The following is an 8,252-nucleotide window of genomic DNA, read 5'->3' as shown; positions in this document are numbered from 1 at the left end:
CCCTATCGAGCCACGCAGTCCAGCTACTTACTTCAGCACTGCCCCTTCCGGAAGTGACGAGTGACGAGACCACAAGCGGGAAACACAACAGCCTCAGCTCTTCTTCATGATGACAACCGGAAGTGTACCAACACGATGGGGCGTGTAGCGCCACCTGTGGCTCGGGTGCACAATGCACCTCACTCAATAGCTCGATTTCACAGTATGTATGTAGGATTGGATTTCTCTGGCACCCCTGCTGGGACCCTTTGCTCGATTACCGACAGCAGCTCGATTTGGATGTGCATGTAAACGTACTGAGTGTGAAGTCTGGTTAGGGTTAGAAACAAAGAGGCTATTTCTCAGATAACACAATAATTAGGCTTCTTTACACAACAATGGGAGGCAGGTAATGGTACGTTAGACTTATTCACAAATTTGGGGGGGATTTCATTGCAGACTAAAGTCTGCACTTTGGGCCTTCTAGTGTTAAAAATATGCTGTTAAATCAAAACACTTTTTATTCATTGCAAAACGTTTATTTCAGCACTGTATACAGGTATTGAGCACACAATGTGACCGCTTTTATGCAGTAGCCTAATAATAATAGAACAACCCGAAAATTGCAGGGTAACCCCAGACCTGCGCAAGTGATGCGCTACTGGCAAAAGAGCCAGCGACGTATGAAAAAAAACCCACACCTTGGACCAAATACATATTATTTTCGGCACGCTGCTCCACCAGTCTGTAATGGTATTTTTCATATGATTACATTACGGTGTAAATGTGGTCTTGAGAAAAAAAAAAAAAAAAACGTTTGCAGACCTTTTGTTAAAATCGCTAAAAGTGATGTTGTAATATTGAAACAATGGGTCTTACAGGGTAAACTACAGTATGGCGTCTAACCTTTTGTAATGCATAACAGCTCGTTTGGCTGGAATGCGCAAGCTGCCCTACCCCCCATTCAGTGAATTTGAACAATGCAAAAGGCATCCCCCAAAACAGAACATTCAGAACCTGTTTTTCTGTCTCCTGTAAACTGCTAAGGGCAAACACTCAGAACACACACTGAAAAAAATGATACTTTGGATAAACTGTGGAAAAACCGAATTAAATATTAATTTATGTCTATCATATATAATTTGTGGGGCGGCACGGTGGTGTAGTGGTTAGCGCTGTCGCCTCACAGCAAGAAGGTCCTGGGTTCGAGCCCCGGGGCCGGCGAGGGCCCCTCTGTGTGGAGTTTGCATGTTCTCCCCGTGTCCGCGTGGGTTTCCTCCGGGTGCTCCGGTTTCCCCCACAGTCCAAAGGCATGCAGGTTAGGTTAACTGGTGACTCTAAATTGACCGTAGGTGTGAATGTGAGTGTGAATGGTTGTCTGTGTCTATGTGTCAGCCCTGTGATGACCTGGCGACTTGTCCAGGGTGTACCCCGCCTTTCGCCCGTAGTCAGCTGGGATAGGCTCCAGCTTGCCCGTGACCCTGTAGAAGGATAAAGCGGCTAGAGATAATGAGATGAGATGAGATATATAATTTGTGCTGGATATTTTATTTGGCATTAATAAAAACATTTTAAGATGCCTAAATTTGTGGATGTGGTCTAATCTCGCGTATGTTTCCGATTCCTTTTCGCACATGTTTTTTCAGAGGGGACACACACAATGCTAATGCACTACTGCCAATGTGCAATTCTAATATTTTTGCCTGTGTGTCTGTGTGTGTGTGTGTGCGTACATAAGTGTGTGTGTGTATATGTGTGTGTGTGTGTGCATAAGTGTGTGTATATATGTGTATGTATGCGTGTGTGTAAAGTCTGGCCCGTAGCCAGGGGGGATCGGAGGGTTCGTTCGACCCCCCCCCCCCCCCCCGCTACACCGCCCCCCCCCAGACACACACGCCCCTCAAGATTACTCAAGATTTATTCATTTGTTCATGTCCGATGAATATACATTGATTCACATTTAAATTTACAATATCAAATCCAGACTAATCAAAAAAGAAAAGTAGACTAAGTGAGGACGAGTTAGAAAAACGGGTTCATTTCTCCTATGTTTATGTTTACACGTTTTGTTCAGACTGCTTTACACCCCAATCCAGTGGGTGGCGGTAATGCCCCCATTTCCGTTGGTAGCTAACCGGCAAATACACTGAAGCGAAGAAGAAGAGGAAGAAGACTCCGAAGCCGGATAGAAGAGAAAATGGGGGAAAAAGAAGATAAAGACAGAAAACGCAAGAAATCTGCTGCTACTTTGTCCCAAAATATTGGCGCCATGTTCCAAAAAAGGGCCAAAATGGGTAAGGTGCTGAGTGCACGACTTTGTTTTTCTTTTGTTTACAACAGTAGTGGTAGATCGATCTGTCAGAGTGATCAGTGGGGGTAGCGTCAGCCCGTCCGTCAGTGACACACACGCACACACAGAGATGAGTTAGGTGGCTCAATGGCTAGGTACTAGTTGCGTCGGACCTGGGGCTGCTTTTTTTTTTTTTTCAGCTTGGGAAATCGGAGCTGTGGTGTGGTGTGAAGACAATAAAATGCGAGACTTTAAGAGCACGTGTTTTTCAGTCGTCATGGTAACATGACGCCCTGTCAATTGGCATTTGGATCAGAGTGAAAAGAAACATGTGCACTAGCTGAAAAATGAAAAAGTTCAGACCAGTGTGTGTGAAAACACCCACTGTTGCTGCATTTGGGCATTTTTAAATCAATTGTCCTTATAGGGCTGTGCGATATTATTTCAATCTCAGGATTACTTGAAACATTTATCTCAATTAGAAATTGTTGTTTTTTATGCTAAAGCATTTACTCAAAATTTTTTATTGTTTTTTATGCTAAAACATTTACTCAAAAATGCACCCAAGAAGATTGGAACTGATGAGTGTTCTGATGCCATAAACAACAACTGAAGTGAGCAACAGAGACAGACAACAACAGACAGACAGAGGAGGGGAGAGCAACAACAGAGACAGACAATGAAAGAGAGAAACAACAGACAACTGAGGTGAGCAACAGAGACAGACAATGAAGTCACAGCACAGTTGTAGGAAGATAACAATAAGTTAGACAACAGAGAACTTATAACGAATAAAAAAATGTCTAAATTAGAAGATTTGAAGTGTGCTCATGTATTTGGGGGGTACGGGAGCAGGGGGCCAGATGAAGTCCACTTTTGGGGAAAAAAGATCCCCCCCTCCACAATGCTGGCTACGGGCCTGAAAGTCTTATTATTTTTTATTTTGTTCATACACTGACACTCTCATTCTCTCTCTTCTCTCTCACGCACTCTTCTTTTTCACTTTCAAACTCCTTTCTTTCTTTTTATTTATTTTTTCTTATTCCTTTATATTTTCTTCATTTCCTGTGTGTGTGTGTGAGAGAGAGAGAGAGAGAATGAATAGCCTCAGTGTAATATGACACTCTGGCCAAACGCTGTCAGGGTTTTACACACACAAACAACATGCGGAGATAGAGAAAGATTGAGAGAGAGAGAGAGAGACAGATAGATAGATAGATAGATAGATAGATAGATAGATAGATAGATAGATAGATGTATGTACATGTAAAGCCTCAGCTGCGCATGCCGCCTGGCAACGCGCACACTCGCTCCGTGCGCTAGGTGAAGGATCGGTCAGTGGAGAGCTCAGCTAAGATCAGCATGTTTAATTCCCCAAGCCAATGACAAGAACTTTCATGAGAAATAACGCGAACGTCTGCATCATGCGGGATTTGCGGGCGGGAGCAGGACAAAATATGGCGGGCGGGAGCGGGACTGAAAATCATAATTCTTTGTGGGAGCGGGACTGAAAATTCTATCCCGCGCAGACCTCTACGGAAAACCCAGGCATGCAGTGTAACCCCCGGGCTACCAAGGCGCATATAGTCACTGCCGTTTTCCCATCACATACCGGACATAAATCTTGACATAAATATTGACATTGCGCTGTACCCGATTAGTAATTTCATTTCTATTACACAGCAAAATCCCCAGTGTTGAATTAACACCCAGAGTGTTGACTTAACACCCTACTGTGTTTATATAGGTCCAATTGGACACAAATTAACTCTCAAAGTGTTAATTCAACACTGAGTAATTTGCAGTGTAGGATTTCCCAGTGTGATTGGCAGCTGCAGCAGTGTTGCGCTTCTTTCAGAAAACATATTCAAACTCACTGTATGAGCGCACTAAAATCGTATGGCTTTTAAACTCCCGGTGAAAGTCCTCCGGGTTGAATTAACTAACTGAAATCAGCTGTTCTCAGCGTTTGATAAACCTGCTTTGTGAAACGGACAATCACTGCGCCTCCCCGTGGAAAAATGAGGGATAGCAGCTGGTTTTCACACAAGCTGCTTAGGGGCGTCACCAGTCAGGACTGCATTGACTACATCACTGACTACGTTTACATGCACATCCAAATCGAGCTGCTGTCGGTAATCGAGCTGAAGGTCCCAGCAGGGTGCTAGAGAAATCCAATCGTACATGCACACAATGAAATCGGGCTATTGTGTGAAGTGCATTGTGCACCCGAGCCACAGGTGGCGCTACACGCCCCATCGTGTTGGTACACTTCCGGTTGTCGTCATGAAGAAGAGCTATTCAAGAGTGTAAACAAAGTTATCAGTTCCGTGTTCTCCATTGCGCGTTTTTCTCCCGTCCATGAATTTTAATATATTCAACTCCTTAAGCTGAATGAGCATGAACTTTGTCTCCTCATTGCTCCAGAAGTGCACGTTTCTGCTTGCCTGTGGCAGTGGGGGCGTGGTCAAGCGCCAGTCTGTGACAGGAGGGCGGAGCCAGGGAAGGTGAGTGGCAGAATCACTACACCTGACGGTAATTAACCTGTGTTTGTGTGTCTTCCCAGTAACCGCGCCCTATTTAAGGAGGCAGAAGGAGAGCAGAGGGGAGAGCTCATCCCGGGATTAGAACACAGCGTGCGCGCGTGTGTGTGTTTCTCTCAAGAATAAAAGTAGGCTGTTAAACTGAAAGTCTGACAATAAAAAGCCTATTAGTACCAGAAGCTTTGTCCTGCCGTCCTCTGTGCTCCACCCACACTTCAGAGAGCTCTACATCGCCATTTTCTCTTCTTCGTTTGTTCCTCCTGACCTCTTCTGCTGCTCGCTACTACTGTTGTCATGCCGACCGAGGCTGTTGTGTTTCCCGCTTGTGGTCTCGTCACTCCCGGAAGGGGCAGTAAGTAGCTCGACTACTAGCTCGATAGGGTATACATGCACTAAGTAGCTCGGCAGAAATCGCATAATCTAGGTCGTGTAGCTCGATTCCGAGAAATCAAGTTCGGTTCAATTTCAGCCAAATTAAGGTGTATACATGGCATTTTGAACTTCGATTTCAGTCGAGCAATGGCAGAAATTCGATTCTCTCTATGTGCATGTAAACGCACTGATTGTGGGGGATAAATTATCTGCACTGACCAATCAGCAGACAGTCAAGAACCAGTCAGGGGATGGCTAAGGGCCTGCAGAGGGCCAGTCACGGAAACGTGGAACAAATTCAATGGCTGCCACTGTAATTTTCATAAATTAAAATGCACTGATGTCTCTCATGCTTCTGTGTTTAACGTTTGATGGTTTTCCTCCAACTGCATAAGCAAAGGTCGCATCAGGTGCTCACGGTTTGTCATGTGCCCCGTTTGTGGGTGTGGAGATGACAAACTATTTGTGCGTGTGTGTGTGCAAATGTTCCAAGGAAATGTTAGCAATTGTGCCTTCCATAATTTGTCATCTATTTCAACACCACCACATTTCTAGCTATCTTATCAGGCCAGGTGTGACTGTACAGTGGTGCTTGAAAGTTTGTGAACCCTTTAGAATTTTATAGATTTCTGCCTAAATATGACCTAAAACTTCATCAGATTTTCACACAAGTCCGAAAAGTAGATAAAGAGAGAACCCAGTTAAACAAATGAGACAAAAATGTTATACTTGGTCATTTATTTATTGAGGAAAATGATCCAATATTACATAACTGTGAGTGGCAAAAGTATGTGAACCTTTGCTTTCAGTATCTGGTGTGACCCCCTTGTGCAGCAATAACTGCAACTAAACGTTTCCGGTAACTGTTGATCAGTACTGCACACCGGCTTGGAGGAATTTTAGCCCGTTCCTCCGTACAGAACAGCTTCAACTCTGGGATGTTGGTGGGTTTCCTCACATGAACTGTTCGCTTCAGGTCCTTCCACAACATTTTGACTGGATTAAGGTCAGGACTTTGACTTGGCCATTCCAAAACATTAACTTTATTCTTCTTTAACCATTCTTTGGTAGAACGACTTGTGTGCTTAGGGTCGTTGTCTTGCTGCATGACCCACCTTCTCTTGAGATTCAGTTCATGGACAGATGTCCTGACATTTTCCTTTAGAATTCGCTGGTATAATTTGGAATTCATTGTTCCATCAATGATGGCAAGCCATTCTGGCCCAGATGTAGCAACACTAGGGTGACCAGACGTCCCGGTTTTACCGGGACAGTCCCGATTTGGGGTTGTGTGTCCCAAGTCCCGACAAAAGTCTGTCGGGACATGGATATGTCCCGGTTTTCGCCACTCGCGACGTTTGCGACTGAGCAGCGTGGGAATCATTAGCGGAGAAATGTCTGCATTTACTATTTTGATGAATTGACAGGAATCGCAAACTTTCCTGGTTACTGGCCCCGTGGCATGGGTGTTTATTTAGCCACATTATTCCAGACAACAGAACGTGTTGCCATGCAACAATAAAATAAACACTAACTGGCACAAATGTTCTTTGTCTAGCAGCAGTAATGCTGCAGCAATTATGCCAAAAAGAAAATGTACCTTTTCCAAAGATTTACAGGGCACCTACCCCTTCCTCCGAGAGGTGCAGAACAATGCGCACAAAGCCTACTGCACACACTGTAAGTGCTTTGTTCTTGTACTGAGTTGGGCAGCCTATGCTGCAAATGCTGTGCGCTCCTGTGGGGGCTTTCCTCGGGCTGTCGCCCCTCTCGGCCCTTCATATAATCTTTTTTTTATTCACCTTGTTATCCCGAGATAACGACATAATTAATTTGAGATCTCGAGAAAACAAAACCGTTATTCCGTGATCTCGAGAAAACTAAACAATTATTTCATGATCTCAGCTGGATCACTGTATCTCCGTCAGTAGAGATGAAGCCGGGCCAGTCTTCTGCGGAGGTGCCGTGGACTAATTTTGAAATTATCCCTTATTAAAAGACGATGCAATCTCTCCCTGTGTCAACCCCTGATCAAAATATTGCCTTATTAGGTGATCGATTATTCCAGACATTCTAATGACCAAAGTTGCATCTATACAGAATGAGAAATAGCCCCAAAGTCAGCATATCACAAGTCTCTTGGCGCACCTGAATGAACCATTTCTCAGCTGTTTACTCGAGATCATGAAATAATTGTTTTGTTTTCTCGAGATCTCAGAATAACGGTTTTGTTTTCTCGAGATCTTGAATTAGTTGTGTTGTTTTCTCGAGATCCTGAATTAATTATATCGTTATCTCAGGATAACAAGGTGAATAAAAAAAAGGATTATATGAAGGGCCTCTCTCGGCTTCCGTAGTATATACTCTCAAATCACTTGTCTCTTTTTTGTTTCTGTTTAGCATACCATTCTGACAGTTTGGCCATATTGAACAGCTTGTTGCACCTTCCATTAAAGTGTTCACTTTTGTACACATCTTCTTGCTTTATTCATTCAGTTGTGGGGAATGGTTAGTAAGGTTGATTCTGACCTAGGCTATGTTGAGGTCACATATCTACTTTTTAAGTTCATGCTATAGTGCATACAATTTTAGAGATATAGCCTACATGTGCATATGCATTCTTCTTGGTGTTCTCACAAACAGGTGAAATAAATCAGTTTAAATTTGGCCTATGGACATAGCCTGGCCTATCCTCAGCCATTACAAAATCTGTTGTCTGACCATAATTTAACTGATCTGTATACCACTATGCTATTAGATTACAAAATGCCTGTTTGTTTTATTTCATGTGAGATGTTGATAAATATGTGAGCTTCAACAAAATGATAAGAGCACCTCTCTGAGTGTCACGTTTACGTAAAAAAAAGGTGTGCGTGCACGAGCATGGTCGCGCGCAAAAGTGTCCCGGTTTCAGACTAGGGAAGTCTGGTCACCCTAAGCAAAACAGGCCCAAACCATGATACGACCACCACCATGTTTCACAGATGGGATAAGATTCTTATGCAAAGTGCAACATATGTGGTTTTGGTAGTGTGTAAATGTGTATGTGTGGGGGTGTGGGTTTTGTT

At 43.7% G+C, this 8,252-nt stretch overlaps 1 long non-coding RNA gene across 1 annotated transcript; it reads left to right on the top strand.

The window, feature by feature from the left end:
• The first annotated feature begins 2,137 nt into the window (after nt 1-2,137).
• Nucleotides 2,138-4,991, top strand: LOC132882119 (uncharacterized). Its single transcript, XR_009654106.1, has 3 exons — nt 2,138-2,273; nt 2,841-2,977; nt 4,836-4,991. It is a non-coding gene; the product is annotated as an uncharacterized LOC132882119 (long non-coding RNA).
• The last annotated feature ends 3,261 nt before the right edge of the window (nt 4,992-8,252 follow it).

This window comes from Neoarius graeffei, chromosome 2, assembly GCF_027579695.1.
Source record: "Neoarius graeffei isolate fNeoGra1 chromosome 2, fNeoGra1.pri, whole genome shotgun sequence".
NCBI lineage: Eukaryota > Metazoa > Chordata > Actinopteri > Siluriformes > Ariidae > Neoarius > Neoarius graeffei.
Note: the sequence above shows the minus strand (reverse complement) of the source record. Positions and strands in the feature narration are given on the sequence as shown.